This window comes from Rhopalosiphum padi, chromosome 4 (assembly GCF_020882245.1).
Source record: "Rhopalosiphum padi isolate XX-2018 chromosome 4, ASM2088224v1, whole genome shotgun sequence".
NCBI classification, from domain to species: Eukaryota; Metazoa; Arthropoda; class Insecta; order Hemiptera; family Aphididae; genus Rhopalosiphum; species Rhopalosiphum padi.
In genome coordinates this window covers 47762064-47779760 of record NC_083600.1, presented here as the reverse complement: position 1 = coordinate 47779760, position 17697 = coordinate 47762064, and the positions used below count along the sequence as shown (strand labels likewise).

General features: G+C 25.2%; 1 protein-coding gene across 5 annotated transcripts in view; it reads left to right on the top strand.

Moving 5' to 3' along the window:
• The window catches only part of LOC132928851 (leucine-rich repeat-containing protein 24-like), a 290763-nt gene that overhangs the window by 68853 nt on the left and 204213 nt on the right, over positions 1 to 17697 (top strand). For 3 of the 5 annotated variants that reach the window (XM_060993764.1, XM_060993763.1, XM_060993765.1), the window contains one exon: positions 9981 to 9998. The exons of the other annotated variants lie outside the window; for them this stretch is intronic. The gene's annotated coding sequence lies outside the window, so the exon portion shown is untranslated. The remainder of the gene's footprint in view (positions 1 to 9980; positions 9999 to 17697) is intronic. 5 annotated transcript variants of the gene reach the window in all.

The window sequence follows — 17697 nt, the reverse complement described above, 5'->3', positions numbered from 1 at the left end:
TATCGTGGACATTTTGTTTGGCCAAAATAAAACTGTTTTTATCGATTTATTATTCGTGTAACTTTTTAAAAATTAGATAATATCATTATCGTTCTTAATTATTTTCAGAACTATTGAAAATTATATTATTTTCATAAAATAATAATATATTATACAGCTTAGTACACTTTTATTATGTTACATCACTTTAGTTTAACTATTGTCTAAATACACCAATTGCTAGTATTTTGCATCTCTCACGTCCATGATAATAATATTATCTATTTATACCTAATGACACGATCCGTAATGACACGAACCATTATTTCCGATAACAAAGTTGTCATACTTTCATATTTTCCAGTACAAAAGATTACAGAGTCATCATTCAGATAATCCATTCCCTCTCCAACACACACTTGAAATAGTGATACAAAGGATCTATTATTGTAAGTTATATCGATTACCGGAGTTCCGTCAATTCATAGATTTTTTTATTTTCGTGTGTAATTATTTAATAGTTAAAATTTATAATAGGAACTCACTCCTCGAAACCCCAAAAAGGCATTTTATGTTTCTATTTTTCTTGATGGTTTTATATTTTTACTAATTTTAAATTATATGCATAATGTAATATATCATAAATTAATAATATAATATGCAAAAAAACTTATAATATTTATAGAAAGTATATGAAAAGTAAGTTAAAATAAATTTCAACAGTGTAATATAATATACAAGACGTCATAAAACAATGATTATCAATAATAATATTTTACCATATTATTGTCTGTTTCAACTGATGACGAATTCGAGACATTTTAATAATGTGATCTATTGCAACTATACAAACACACGTCAAAATGTAAACTATATAGACGGATATCCGGCGAGTACGTATATTATGTACATACTATTATGGTATACTAACTATGTACATAATATGCATATCATAACTGGGTTATATGTATCACAAACCAACACGATACCTTGTAAACGAATTTCACCATTAGCATAATATATACTAGATAAAGTTACTCGTGGACAACATTTTCAAAATCAGGTGACTTTATAGATGGCAGTTGGTTATTATTAGCACTGGTCAACATTTTCTGATATCGGTCACAAGCTTATAAACAAAAATAATAACAAAACTATTCTTTTACTTGTTGATACATCTTCCTGTCTGTCGATACCTGTATTTACCTGTCTATAATTAGCGACATCATTTTTTTCAATATTTTGTGAAGATTAGGTACATAAGTTCATGTACGTTGAACATATTATAAAATGTGACACAATGTATAATTTTATATAATAACTAATATTAATAGGTCGATATTGTAAGAAAAATAATTAAAACCCCTTTGTTTTTTATAATTTTTTATTTTGAAACATTCACATAGTATATAATATTATATGTTTTAATGGATTGATATTTTTTTATAATATATACTTATTTTACATCTGGGTTTATTACCTGCACATAAACGAGCAACAATAATTTAATGTGCATTCTAAGTCAAAACACTCATTGTTCGCGAATATTCGGCTATTTTCCAAACTTGGACCATAAAATATTATAATATAATAAATTAATATATTGAAATAGAAATGTGAAAAAAAATTGAGTTAGAGAAAAATATAGATGACAATGTTTTTATTGATGTTTCTGCAAATGCGTGTATAAATCCACTCTTTTCTTCAAATATTTTTGTGTTTTTAACACTTCTTTCATTTTGTTTTTACATTAACCCACTTTGCGTATATATTATGTCCTAGGTTAGGTTAGGTTTTTGAAATTATTTTCTCCATTAGCACCAACACTTTAAATTCATAGAGTAGTTAAACGCATTATTTTAAACGATGTCAGAGGATGAACAAATAAAAGTATGGAATAAAAAAATTATTAAAAACTGTAATATGTATAGTGACTAAATTATCATTAAAATCTTCTGATCTCTAATTTAACATATTTTGATCAAATAAATGGTTGTCTAAAATGAAAGTAATCTATATATATATATAGTTTAACTTAATTAACTTAATTGTTATAAGATTATTATTTAAAATAATCATATATTCATATTCATATTATTCAAATTATATTAATATAATATATAGGTAGACAGGTGATTATAGTTTTAATTTTATATTACTATATTGTCTATATTTCAATACCCTAATAATTTAGTGTAATTTTAAAGATCAGATTTACAAAATAGCTTAAGATAAAATTAATGAATTAAAAAAAAAAAAAATAATAATAATTAATACTGTAGGTTAGGTATACTGTAGTTAAAAATACAATATTTAGAAATAGTCTTATTTATTTTTGACAAATACATTTTAAAGGAAATTATACATTATGAATAGAGTTATATTCTTTACTTTTTGCCATTGTTTTTCTGTTTTTAATAATTTTGGAAAAGTTCAATATAATATTAAGTTATTTTAAATTTAATTTTCCAGTGTCTATACTGTTTATAGGTATGATAGGTGCTATTTGATAATGCGGAGAATGTAAAGTATATATATTGTTTTTCATTGAATGTTTAATTAAAAATAGATTTGTTTCCGTGACACTTTTTGAACGACTGATATTGTTTTTATTATTCATTTTGAGACTGGCTATCATTCAAGTTTAATCTAAATGTGATTCACCATGTTTGGGATTATACGTTATATTATCGTTATATGATACATTATTATGAGTCAAATAGTAAAATATTTTTACCGTATTTTTTTAAAAAAAAAATCCTTTAATTTATCCTGTTTTGTTTAAATATTCAGGAATGTCGTGGCATGGTAACTGATATTTTTTATTACTTAAAAAATGATAATAATAACAATTTTGTTGAATATTTTACCAAAAATTTATGATTTAGGTCGATCATTTTTTAACGGATTATTGTACGAGTTATTAATTCTATAGCCTAATACTAATTACATCATTACTGTTTTAACGTTATCATACATTTATTTTATTTGATATTTATGATCGAAGTATTTTAGTGAACTACAGCATTGTGAACATAATTGTATAACATCGAGATAATTTATAATTTATTTAAAATCTGTACATAATATAAATAACGAACGAAATTAAACGCTATATACGTGTATATCTAACGTTAATAATAAGTAATAACATTTGTATACAAAAAACGAATTGGAATTACATTTGAAATTAATTCAACATATCTCAGTATATAAAATTAATCGAAAAATGTATTTATAAAGAGATGAAAGAAGCCAAGTTATGATAATTTCTTTTCAATTGGGATTTCGTTAAATCCAATCGTTATTATGTACAAAAACATAGTTACTTACATTTATGTTTAATATATTTATATAATAAATTCGATTAAAAGATAAATGAGTGTTTTACAACTGAAATTAAATATATTAATCATTCTAACACTAATTGTGTGTACTAAGACACTGTGAGTCTGTGAATCATTTTTTAATCGATATTCGCATTAATTTAGGAAAATTTGTATAAACAGTACGTAATGTACACAATATGTTACTATTGTATTATATACATTTGTAATTACCATACGATATGCCGATTCAAGTCATCACCTCACGTCTATATTCAAACGACCAACGCCCATTAATTCTATGGCCCTTTTATATTTTTCGTTCACTTTTGAAATCGCCTTATTTATTGATAAAAACCGATCACTTCTCTTTATGAGTGGAGAGAGCAAGCAAGCAACTCTGGACTTAACTACCACGGATTATGTTAAAATCAGATAATGCACATTGAGTTAGAACAAAGGGGTTTTGAAATAATGTGTTCCGATTGGGACAACTACGAACAGCGTAAAATAAATTACGGAAATACTTGAGACCATTCTATAAAATACCATTGATAATATTACTATATAGTTGATATTGTTAATCAATAGTTATATAAATATATAATGCAAAACAATATGTATTATAATATTAATATTAAATTCTACATTGTAAAGCTAATAAATACACGTTTTTCAGTTTTCTAAACAATACAATCTAAAAACAGTTACGGTATTATTATATTATTATGGTACTATTATTACTATTATAATGCAAGCGTTTAACATTTTGAAAATTATATCTATGGAAAACTGCAGTTTATCGTTTGTATTACAATGGAAAAATACAAAATACGAGGATAATTGTTTGAGTTCTTATTTTAGATACACCATAATTTATTATAAGAACAAATACATTTCTTAAATGATTACAAGTATTTTATTGATATTTTGTACTATTTAAAACGATATTTTCTGGACCAGAATGACGTTATGACATTTTTAGTGAATTATGCATATTAATATGCCTTGACTAATTTACTGTGATGGATGGAAAATAATAATAATAATTATTATTATAGTTTCATTAATGATGGCAGTTCACCCTTTTCAAGTACCTACCAAAGTAGTAAGATAAAATATATTATGCATATGCTGTAGTATCCGTGGTATTAAGAACTATTGTTTACCTATGAAGACCTATTTCAACAATCTTAAACGCTATTAAGAAAGAATATATTATATATTATTATTTAAATATATTTTTTACTATTGTGTGAAGTAGTAGTACAAATTTAATTTAAATCAGAATTCGCATACTCTATTTATATATATTTATATATTATTAATTCATAAATAGAAAAATAATTACATTTAAATACATAGTTAGATTAATGAAAATTATAAAAAAAATTTTGGCTTTGAAAATTACACATACTTATATAATAAATGAGTATAGAATACATAACATTATTTTTCTTAAGTTATAGAACATAAATGTGAAGCAATAAAATTCTTCGTAGTTTTTGTGACTTAAAATATTTTTAAACGATAAACACTCTAATAATTGTATGTATCAGAGTTGGGAATGATTCCATTATTCATTATATAATTTTAAGTAACTATTTCTATAAAATATAATTCAACATTTTGAAGTCTTTCCTGTGTTTTAAATACCAGTACCTATTAAAATAGTTGATAAGTTAATTTGTATCATCTAAAATATTTCTCAGAATGAAACCTGGATATTTTAACTAGAAATATATCTTATAAACATTAATTCTTTGAGTAAGTTTTAGTAATATTAAAATAAGAGTAATAAGTATAAAATTGAATACATTAAACAATTTTTTTTTGGTTGATTACAACGTTAATTATAACTTTTTCCAAGTAAATTTCTAATAAATCTCACAGTAAGTTAAAATTATTTTATTTTATTTTTAGGTATTTTATAATGTTAGAAACTCAATAAATATTTGATTTTTTTAATTTTTAAATATTAATGTTTGAGCTTATTCGGATATTATATAAAATAAAAACTATTATTTACATTGGCTTTAAACTCGGATGGAGCTTAATGCATTTAAATAGTTCTTTAAAACAGAGATTTAATTTAAAATGTATATTATATATATATATATTACGCACGCTGCCTGTTCAAAAATAAATAAAATATGCAGAAATAATTTTAAATTAAAAATGTATATTAAATGTTGCAACGTGATAAAAAATTAAGGCTTCCATTAACAACACTTTTAAATAACTAACTTTTATTTTAATTATCATAATTATAATAGAATACGTATTATAAAATACTTACAAATTACGATTAAAAGTATTCAGGATAGAATTAGGTACAATTATTTATGGTATTGATTAAAAAATTTCAAGTTTTAAAAATAAGTTATTTAAATATTGAAAGATTTAATTAATATTGATATTACTTAGCGAAAGTGCAAAATATGTGGAATTATATTAATCATAAGATCAATTTATTAGATTTGTCATATATATTGTATTGATTTGAAGGATTTTGTTGTGATTACCTTTTCATATATTTAGTTTCTTAGCTGAACTCTGTGAATATGTTTTGAAACTCTACAGGTCATTGCAAAACGAATAAACTGTTTATAAATAGACATTTTTTATTCTTGTGATGTTTGATTGGATTTGTAAAATAATTTATTTTCGTTTTGATTAGTTTGCTGTAATAAGTACTAACCCTTAATGATTTCATAAATTCTTAGACATTTGATAACATTATGACTAAAATATTGTATTTTACTTGTATGACACCCCGAATACAGATTAATATATGATTATTCTTTTAACATAAATAACATTAATTGTTTTAACAAGAATTAACAATTAATAAAATACTTTATTTTGTAATTTAAACTCATTAAAAATATTTATTTTTACTATTTCTTAATGTTATATTAAAATTTTTTTAGTACATTTCTGAATGACAATAAACATATTAAATTTTAGATTCAGAAACAAAATATTTCTCTGAAAATTTTGATAGATAAAAATGTAATTTCGATCCATTACACAATAGGTGGTTAATTAGTTATGAATAATTAACTACTAGTTCATAATTTAATTTTTGTAGATAATTTTTAACTGTCATTCAAATGTTATTTTATTATGAATTAAAATAATACAAGAAAATATTTAAAAAAAACCTTATTAATTTCCAAAATAAGTATTTATTGTTAAAATAATTTTCCAGAATATTTAGATTAAAAAATTGTACAAATTATTATTATTATTATTTTCCATCAGTTTAAATTTTGTCTGAAAGTTTAAATAAAAGAATTCCAAGTATTTCATATTTAATATAATATCGAGAATATATTTTATGTATAATATAATAAAAATAATCGATTTACGAAATAGCTATAAATTAACTATCAATGAGGTATCAAACACAATGTTACCTGTTACCTATAAATTATAACATATAAATAACTGTCACAGTTTGAATATAAGTTTTGTATATTTTAATTTTGGAAACGTTGAATTTCGCTGATTTTTTTTTTATAATATAAATTATTATTATTATTTTTTTTTGTTTACATTATATATTTTACATGGATAGATAAATACCGAAATTATTAACAAATTTTGTTAGCAGGAAAACGATTGCCTAGTATAATAACTGAGGTTTGACATTTTAATTCCCCAAAGCGGTAATCGAATACACTTTTTATGTCTGTTAAAGTTCTATCTGATGATTTATTTCTGTGAGAATATTAAAAAAGTTTTCATTTATATTACGGGTCTACAGCGTCCGACTGTTAATAACGATTAAGGTTAGTTTTTTTTTTTTTAATATAGTTTACAACTCTTCCGAGTTATATGGAACAAAACAATTATTACAATTTCAGCATACTTGAAACATAAACATAGTGTCATATAAATCATTGGGATAATTTTTCTTACATTTTGAGTAGATGAAATTTATACTAAAATAAAAATAGTTTATATTAAATAAAATATAATATGTATTAAATTGTTTTTTTTTTGTTTTTAAAGAGCTCATTATTTTGTTCAAACTTTTCTTTTTGGTCGAATAATTCATTACTTGACGCAACGTTTTTATTATAAATTAATTTTTTTTTTTTTTTAGTTTTTATAGTAGACTCTGATAATTATTTTTTAATATTTTAATCTATATTTATTAATTTTTGTACTTGAGCGATTATACCGCACAAAATAATCTACAATATAGTTTAAAATAATATACACCTTTTGAATTTAGTGTGTAAAAAAAAAAATAACAAAAAATTAATACTCAAAATTTGAAAACGTTATACTTTCATAAAGCATACACTGCAGTGTTTCACGACAAATTAATGTATTTCGTAAAGAAGTAGTAAGTGAAGTCAATTATTTTAAAACTGATAGTTATAAGTCATTAGTCATTTAAAATAATTATTAATTTAACCATACAACACTATTTTTACACGATCAAAGCATACGTTCTATTATATTATTTAGTGCATGTCCTAAAAACCGACATGAAATGTAATTGTAAATGTACATTCGATCGGTCGCCATTGCGAAACAACGTGTCTTTTAAGTGAGTCTGAAACGAAAAATCACATCTGATACAATATGATTTTAATTAGTATTGGTATGCACTCGCAGGTAGCAGCTGTTTGGTAGGACTGACGCGTAAAGTCACAAATATTATATTAATATTGTTGCCTGACCGTCATAACGAACCCGACGACGGTGACTGACCTTTGAGATATATATATATATAGGTTCATACCTACCAATGTAAATTATATTTATATATGACAAAGGTGTAGTAATAACGGAGAGAAAATTAATGATAAAATATGCGACGACGATACCAATAATTGAATTTCCTCCAATCGTTTTTTTTTACGCGACTCCGCCAGGTTTTTTAGTTTTTGCCATTACTCATAAAATATTATATATATATTATATTTATAAATATTCATGCGTTTAATCGAAATCGACGGGCGTAATAATATAATTGTCTTACATTTTATAATAAAAAAAAATATGTACATACACACACACACACACACACATATATATATATATATATATATATATACATACGCATAGGTATGCATTTTTTATGTCGTCTAAAGTTGATGTGTAAATACGTTTAACTGTAATAAATATATATAATTTAAGAGCGATCTATAGATAGTCAACGGTTCGGCAAATGATTTATCGCATGAAACTCTTTGGATTTCAAAAGTGAATAGACAAACGTAAACATAAAATGTTTAATAATATCATACTATTTGTAATTACATTATCAAAACTATAAGTATTACGCGAACGGAATTAAGTAATATTTTGTCACGTGACATTTAGGCTTACTATTTTTAATATCACAACAATATCTAATAAATATCAATCCCCACCCCCTCAAATAATCTCGGGCAAGTTTATCATGAGATCGTATTCGAGTCGAACATCAACAAGTTCACGGGGCGACACTGGAAAGTTTTGAATTCGAACGATTTTTATTTCGACGAGTCCATCGAACTACCCACAATTCCGGGAATGATTTTGTGTGCGATTTTATAGTGTCGTGAAATATTATTGTTGCGAGTTAAAACTTTGATCGGATTTACTATTGTTATTTATCATCGAACGTGAAGTTTACACACAAACACAATTTTATTCCGCGCGAGGACGAGATTGAACACGTTCATATGGTAAAAGTGAAATGTAACTTCAACAGTGTACTTGGATCGCAGAAATTTCAAAGTTTAAGTACACTTCTGTCACTTCACGTGGCGCGCTACGAGAATCTCTGGGTAAACTATATAATATAATATAAGGGTATTGTGATTAATGATAGAAGTTCTGCTCTATTTGGTCTCGTACAAATACAATATGACGATACGATACACTATGTATATATATTATATATAGATGTTATCTCGTTGCGTAGTTCGCATTGAAATATCATTTTATTCAAATATAATAACAGTAGGTATTCTATATACGCGTGACGTCGTGCTGCAATGAGATTTCATCAGACGTAGACTAATCTGTTAATGAAACAATATTATTTAAGTATACCTGTCAAGTCATACTATTTTTTTCTTTTTTACATAATTTTGGTCGATCAAGGGCGGCGGGAAAAAGTTCGAGGTATCAACAACTTCGAGATATCGAGTTTTTTATTAAAATTCTTAAAAAAATTTAAACAATTGGTAAATAATTTGAATACTTAAAATACTAATAATACATACATATCAAAACTACAATACATGTTTTTGTAGGAATTTAAAAATAATTGAAAAGGCATTTAGTTTACACTTATTTATGTTCCATTTCACTGAATTGTATACGAATGATTACAAATATTTACTACAATCGCATGAAATCACAATCACTATATTGAATATACTGCTTAATTTTTTGTTCTTACCGTAATAAAAATATTATTTGTGTATTCAAGATTACGAAAAACAATTAATTTTATTTCGAGTTATCGAGAGCAAAACACTATTAAGTATAATGGTAGTTTCAAGGGGATTTCAATGTAATTTGAGATGACGAAAAATTCGAGATAGCGACGTTCGATATGATAACCCAACTTATACTGTATTGTTATCTAAATAACAATATCTAAAGAAAAAGTTACTTATTTTATAAAAAATCTAATGTTTTGTATTTTTCTTTTTTCAGAAAATCGATTAATCAAAGGTATGTCAATCACTCATTATATTATTTGACGTTGACTAGTATGAATAATATTTACAAATTCAAACAAATACAGACCTATTATATAATATAATCCGATAATTAGTAAGTAAATACGATATTATGTAATAAATTATTAGAAACTGTAACTAAAAATTTTAAATTGTGATGACTATCATTGTTATACGTTACTCTATTTAATTTTTCGAATTTTACCAAAATAATTAAATCTGCAATGGATAAGGTCTATGAGTGTTTTATAGTTTTACTATGATAATGTATTCAAGTAATAATAGTCAAATACATAATACGATTATACGAGACTGTGATTTTATGTCGCATAGTCGATTGTTGTTTTATAGATGTTTTAATCATTAGTATATTATGTATACGCGTAAAACGCATTCGTATGTGCCTATAGTATAGATTATTATAGTATTCGACGAGTACGATATTGGAAACGTTTGTTTGCAAACGATTGTGAAGTTAATGTAAAGCCTTATTTAAATGATACACTAGTATATTCATAAGCTATTAACTATGATATTGAAAGCGAGCTCGTTCAATCGAATTTACTAAAACGCTTTTTCAGTACAAAGCTCGGCGATTGACATCGTTTTGATTCACAGGTATACCTGCTGCGGTTGTGTCGAGATTTTTTTCTTTTACATCATACAGATTTGAATCCCTCATTAGATTGTGATATTGTCCGCATATCATTAGAGTAGAATATTATATTTTTCTGGTCAAAAGTTATGGCTATGTGGAATTCATAATATTTCAAAGGTACCCAAAGCTATATATCCCGAGACGTTCAGATTTTTTTTTTAAAGTGGTGGGAACTATGGAAACTCCATTACCACCCCTCTCCACTACGTGTCCGTACGTATATAATATGTACAGCGTGCACTAAAGAAAATTCCGAACACCGTGGGGCACACCGCCGCCGTCTCACGATAATTTATCGGCAACGGAATTCTAAGGAAGTACCTTTACTCTACGTTTCATCTCGAGCATCTCGAGTATGGGTACTGAAAATGCGTCTGTCGATATATTATATTTGTACGTACCTAAATTTTTTTTTTCTTTATTCGAAGATAAATCTTCGATTTCAACGTGTGAACGTTTTGAACACATTTTTTTTTTTTAAATGTGTTTTCGTAATAATTATCACCTGGTGTGTGTAAGGCATATGTGTGTTTTATTTTCGAACTACGAGTAAATAGTAGCGGTAAGTTAAGGTAAAACAAAAAAAAATCGAAACGAATAAACCTAACCACGCGATATAGAGTTCCTTTGTTTTTAACGATAATGCATCGCGCCATAAAAACGCACAACAGAAGTGCCATCGTGGGAAATAAATTATTATGACTCGTATAATTTAGTTTTGGTGGCACAGCAAATAGAGACAATTCCTCTTCGGCCGTAGTACGCATATCTACACACGCTGCCCCGTTGATGGTTTAATTTATATATTATATTTATAGCGTGTGTGTATAAAGTGAAAATATAGATTTTCGGTGGTACGGTGAACCCCAGGCGCCTATTTTCTCTGCGAAGTAGTGCCAAAAAAAAAAAAAAAAATCGATTCTTTCTCCACCGTATACAAACAACCCACAGCGATTTTTAATTCTGTGTGTGTTTCGCAATTGTATTATTTCGCCACCACATTAAAGAAACAACGCTATACGACTTAATGTTATCGGGTGTGTGGGTGTATGTAGACGTTAGCGAGGGAAGGAAATAATAACGTTTATTCGTAATAACTATATAATATAATAATATTATCAAAAACAAACCGTTTAGCTTTTAAAATGCAACATTACATATTTTCGACAACTATTTATAAAATATTTCTCAGATGTGTGTGCGCATATTTATTTATTATTTAGTTCTAGACATATTACCTAATACCTAAATATTTTAATTTATGGCTAGTCGGGGAACTATCTTATAAAATTAATTTTCAAGAAAAATTAAATTTCAATCATTTTAGGTTTCACTAATTAGATATTAAGATATTATGCATTCCTACATATTTTGTTTAGTTTTAGAACGCTTATAAAATATGGTCTTTTCTAATTATTATTAATATCTAGTTAGAATTACTAAGAATTATTAAGTATACGACTTGAACTTGATTTGATTAATGCAAGTCGACAACATTTTTTTGAAGTCTCACATCTTGAGTGCGAAAATGTTTTAAATAAATATGCTTTTGACATAATTAAAACATTTTTATATTAAAATAATTAATTGCTGAAATTATCTAAACACTAATGTATTTTGAATTTTCTCGAAAAATAATTAAATTAATTAAATACGAGCCGTAAATTGTATTGCTCTGTAATATATATATATATATATATATAAGTTAGTTTTTAATGTAACTGTATGAAACTTTTAAATTTTTTTAACTGACTATAGATAAAACTTATCATTGTAAATAAAATATAATTGGACGTTATCTAAAATTAAAATAGATTGAATTAAATTTGGAATCGTTAATGCTTGTAGTTTATTTTATTTTTAACAATTTCAATTGATTTAAAATATAGTGCATTTTATTATGACACATGTAACATAGTAATGATTTAAATTCATTAGGAAATGTAGAACGCATAATTTTAATATGATTTTCAAAGAAATAATTTAATTTTTAAAGGTAAAAATTATTTTATATTATTTTATTTTTCAACTCCGTAGTCTATAGCTAATAACATTATATTGACGGATCGTTGTGTAAAGGCAGTAAAAAAAATATATTTATAAATTTAATACTGATAAAGTCCGTTATCCATATTTTTATATTTCCCTATTGGACGTTTTATATATATTGGAAAAATTATCTTCAAATGAAAAAAATTACAAAAAAAAAAAAATCAACTTAATTTATTACTTATTAAGCGTTCATTTTTTTCTTATAATATTTGAAATAATGAGGACAGTATAATCACTATACAAAATATATAAAATACAATTTTCCTTGGATTTTAGGATTTTATTAAACGGAAATTATGTATATAAAAAACAGCTATATAACGGCAGACGTATGAATAAAAATAATTTTTATAGTACTTTTTTATCGCAGCTATTTATAACAGTACATTTTTTAATATGTTGAAAATTAATATACTATTATGCGGTATTGTTTAAATCGATAGAATTAAAAATGTTTATAGATGTCGGCTGGCATGTCAATTTTATCCACTTTTTGTAGGTCCTCTGAGGTACCTGTGGGTATCATACGTAACAACTAAAACGATTCGCATTCGTCATTCGCAATACGACGATATATTTCGTACTGTTCCAAATTGTGGAAACCGTGTATTCGTCGCCGTTATCGAGCAACTGAAATTTCGTAGTTATATAGTTCAGTACTGCAAAGACGCTGTACCCGAACGAAGTATATGAACGTATATTTGTAAAATTGATTCACCGGTATTTTCCCACACAAAAACCATATAAAATGTATTATCTTTGCGCATTCGACGGGTTTTTCGATGTCGGCCTAACGCGAATACTCTCGTTGGTCGAGTACATATAGTTATTTTCTCGCCGTCGAATACGACCACGAATTTCTCGTCAAGTGTGTACATTTCTCGTTTTCGGTTTTCGGTGAAACATTCAGGACCGTATTATTATAGGTAAACGCGTAATATATTATTGTTATTATTATTGTGTGGTTTGTATATTATGTTTTTGTACGAAACTGCGTTTAAAGCGCCAACTGTAGATTTCCACTGTATTGTTCTGCTCGCCGTGGTGTGGAATCTATTTATTTCGAACACCGCATTATTATTCTTAGCCGCAACAGCGACAACACTGAAGTTTAGCTGGTATTGCTATTGAATACAAGCCAATGTGGTATATTATTAGTAAAAATAAGCTATACCTGAATGTATAGTGTTCAAAATAAATGACTTCTCGTTACGATATATTGACATATTTAAAGTATTCAGATATATTATGATGTTTACCATATTATTGGAACTGCACGACTATTGTAATTTTTGAAGCAAAGTATGCAAAATATTGATTTTAAATATATTCTATTTAAAAAATTCAGTAAGTATATCAAATTTAAGGTAATACAATTACCAAATACGCAAATGAACTTTTGTGAACATTAAAACGCATTCATTGAAGTGCATTTTAATGGTGATTGCTTAAGAATTATGAAATATATGAGATTTGTACTATTCCTAATAATAGGTTACAAAATAAACAATCAGTAAAAAAAAAAAAACGATTATTTAATTATTTAGTGTATTTTTTTTTTATTTTTTTTTGATATACTATTTTCCGAAGTTTTAATAAAGAAATTATTTAATATAAAATGTATCAATAAAAATTGGAAATTTTCCGGGAGTCATATTTTTTATTTTATGTATTTAATATATTATATTATTGTTTAGCTATGCCTGTAGCAACGCTTTTAATAATAAGTAATTCAATTTATTATATTATTTCATAGTTTTTCATCGAAATGTTTTAAACTTATTTGTACGCTTTTAATTTTGTGGTGTATAAAATCAAATATTATAAGTTTAAATGTTAACATGAAACCTTTGTAAATGGACGATGTGCAAGCAACTATTTTGCAACTTCATTATTCTTATCTCACGGTTAGTTTCCGAAAATTTCTGATACTGTTCATTTAAACAATCGAAAAATAAATTAAATAAGGTGGACACAAACGTACCTACACTATTGATAACAAAGACTATAAATGTTACCGCTCGATTATTTTACAAAGATAAATATTTTTGATAAAAATAAAGTTTGGTTGCAATTATTAATAATTTTTTTTTTACTCTATTATTGATTGAATTGTGACAAAATTACTATAAAATTATATGCGTACCTATAATACATCCCTATTTTAGAGTTTCAATTGTTATTTATTTTAAAATGTTTTATTCAACAATTTAGAAATAACAAATTATATTTATAACGCCTGTTCAAATATATTTTTATTAAATTACTACCTAATGTAAAAAAAAAAATAATTTAAATTTAAAAAAAAAATGTTAATGTCGGTGATTTACATAAATTTAAAAAAGATCACTTTTTTTGTTTAGAATATTTAGTGAAGAAAAATATCGGTTAAAAGAAAATGTTTGTATAGCATTAAACTAAAAATATCCGTTCCACACTATGCTTTGGATTAACATGAAATTTGCATAAGTGCATTATTCTTTTAACTTTAATTTCTTCGTACTTTATTCGACAGATGTAGTGTCAGTAGATGATTCTATAGAACTACATTACATATTCAAATTAAGAATATTGGTTAATACTCAAGCATATTTATAAATTTAATTGAAAAAAACAGTTAGTAGCATTTTATGTATATGGTAATTATTTATAAGCATGGAGTTTAAACCATTATCTATCGACTATAATGAACAAAATTAAATATTGTAAATTAATTAACCTACGTAAATAATAATAATAATTTTCAATGAATACAATTTAAAAAATATATTAGTATATATTGAAATCATTTATTTATATTTGTCAGTGAATTAGGATGCTAAGTGTTCGTGCACAATATTATTTTGTTACATTAGTTATCCTTAGTTTTTACTTTCTATGACTGTGATCTCCATTTATATCGAGGCTTGGAAAATAATTCGTTGAAGAGTGTCTGAAAAATGTAATATATCATATATTAGAAGGTTTGCTTCATGTATATCAATAAGTATTGATCTGTTAATAATACACATGTTCTAATGTTATTATTATTAAAAAAGAAAAATATATTTTAAACATTTTTCTAGATTAAAATTACATCATAAATACGAGCATATAATAACAAGCAATAAGCATATAACAATAATATAATACAATATATTATTATATTATGTATTTGTTTTTAAATAAATAAAATGTTTTTAATAATCAGAAAATATTTAAATTTACGTACTATACTATTAACTTCGACACAGTACGTGTGTGTGTGTGTATGTGTGTGTGTGTGTTATACTGAATAATTGATTTTTTTTTTTTTAGTTGTTCATATAAGATGAAAAAAAATATATATTTTTTTTTAATAAGTCCAATGAATACTAAATTAATTTTGTTCAAAAAATGTTTAATGCTGAATGCTTACTAAAATTTATTATACTGACAGTAAGGCAGATAAGTAAGGTACATTAAATATGGATTTTTTTATGGTTCAGCAGCATTTAAAAATATAAAAAACTGCATAACACAGCTATATTATCGAGAATAAATTATATTCAGGTAATTTTGATGTTGTATTTTTTAATAAATAATATCATTTAAGTATTGAATAGTATACCCATTTGTTCCAAGTATTTAGTTTATATTATAATATTAGAATTCATTCAAAATATGTATGTCCGTATTTCAGTATCATGGTATAGTAACACGGCGTTAATCGTAGGCATTTTTGCTACACCACTGTCGTGGGTGCAACAATATTTTATTTTTTGCATTTTAATTCCCAGCACTAAAATAATCATAAAATAATATTATATTAACCAGTAAAATATAAATATAAAACTTATAGTGTATACCTATTTATTATTTAGTTTATGAATAATTAAGAACTATGTTGAGAACAATTGAATTCAAATTTAGGTCACTGAAAATGAAATTATATTACCAATGTAATTTATTTTTACCATTAAATTATTAAAATTAAAATCACGATTTATAAATCAATGTATATTCATTATAATTTTGTATGTACATTTTTTTTCTGTGAATTTTTCCATAGCCGTCGTATCTATCTATTGAAAGCTTCTTGTTAAAAATATATGAAATTCCTAGGTGTGCTATTGGAGATCATTTAATTATTTTCTTAACGATCTCGTTTTCAAACGTCATAAATTCGAATTAAATAATATAAAGTTCACAAAGGAATTTTAATTATACTACACAACACTCGTGACCAACTGTTTTTAAATTTTAATTTTGTTGATAAACTTGAGTATTTTTTTTTTATTATTATTATTCAATTATGAGCATATTAAAAAATTACTTAAATAAGTGTTCGAGAAATGTTATATTTAAAAAAAAATTAACTTGAAATATCGTATAATGATACAACATTTATAAGTTAACTGGCATTTATTCGATTATAATGATTATAATTTATAATATAAACGGGGCAAAAATGCGCGTCAGTAAAAATAAAAAAGAGAAAAAGAAACGACAAAACTTAAAATCATCATTGTATTTACGTCGCCATCTGCTCAAATTCTCAAATACATTATGACTTCCCAATGATGAATATTAAAAATGATTTTCTGAGTGAAAATTCTAAATTGTGTTCTTAAAACAACGACAAGCATTTTTTATTAAGTAATTTACTTTAGAATGCTGCGTGCGTCTTAAATGCGTTCTAGGCTTTATAATGTAGTCCTGCAGAACGGTCGTTTGTCTCTGTCAGTTAATTTGTATTTGATTTGTTTTTAAGCTGTCGTCGTAATTTTTTACGTCTTCTTTACTCGTGCAAAGTCAAATGTAAAGGTACACTTAATTACATAATTGCGACAATTACCGTTGTTATTAATATTATGTCATCGCATTATGTGCGATTATTGAAGAATAATTCGGCGCACTGCTCACGCACACTTCAGTAGCTGCACTGGCGGAGGTGTAGACTTGTGCCGTTGTATATCACTTCGGGATCTCATAATTTCTCAGTTGTTTGTGATATAGATTG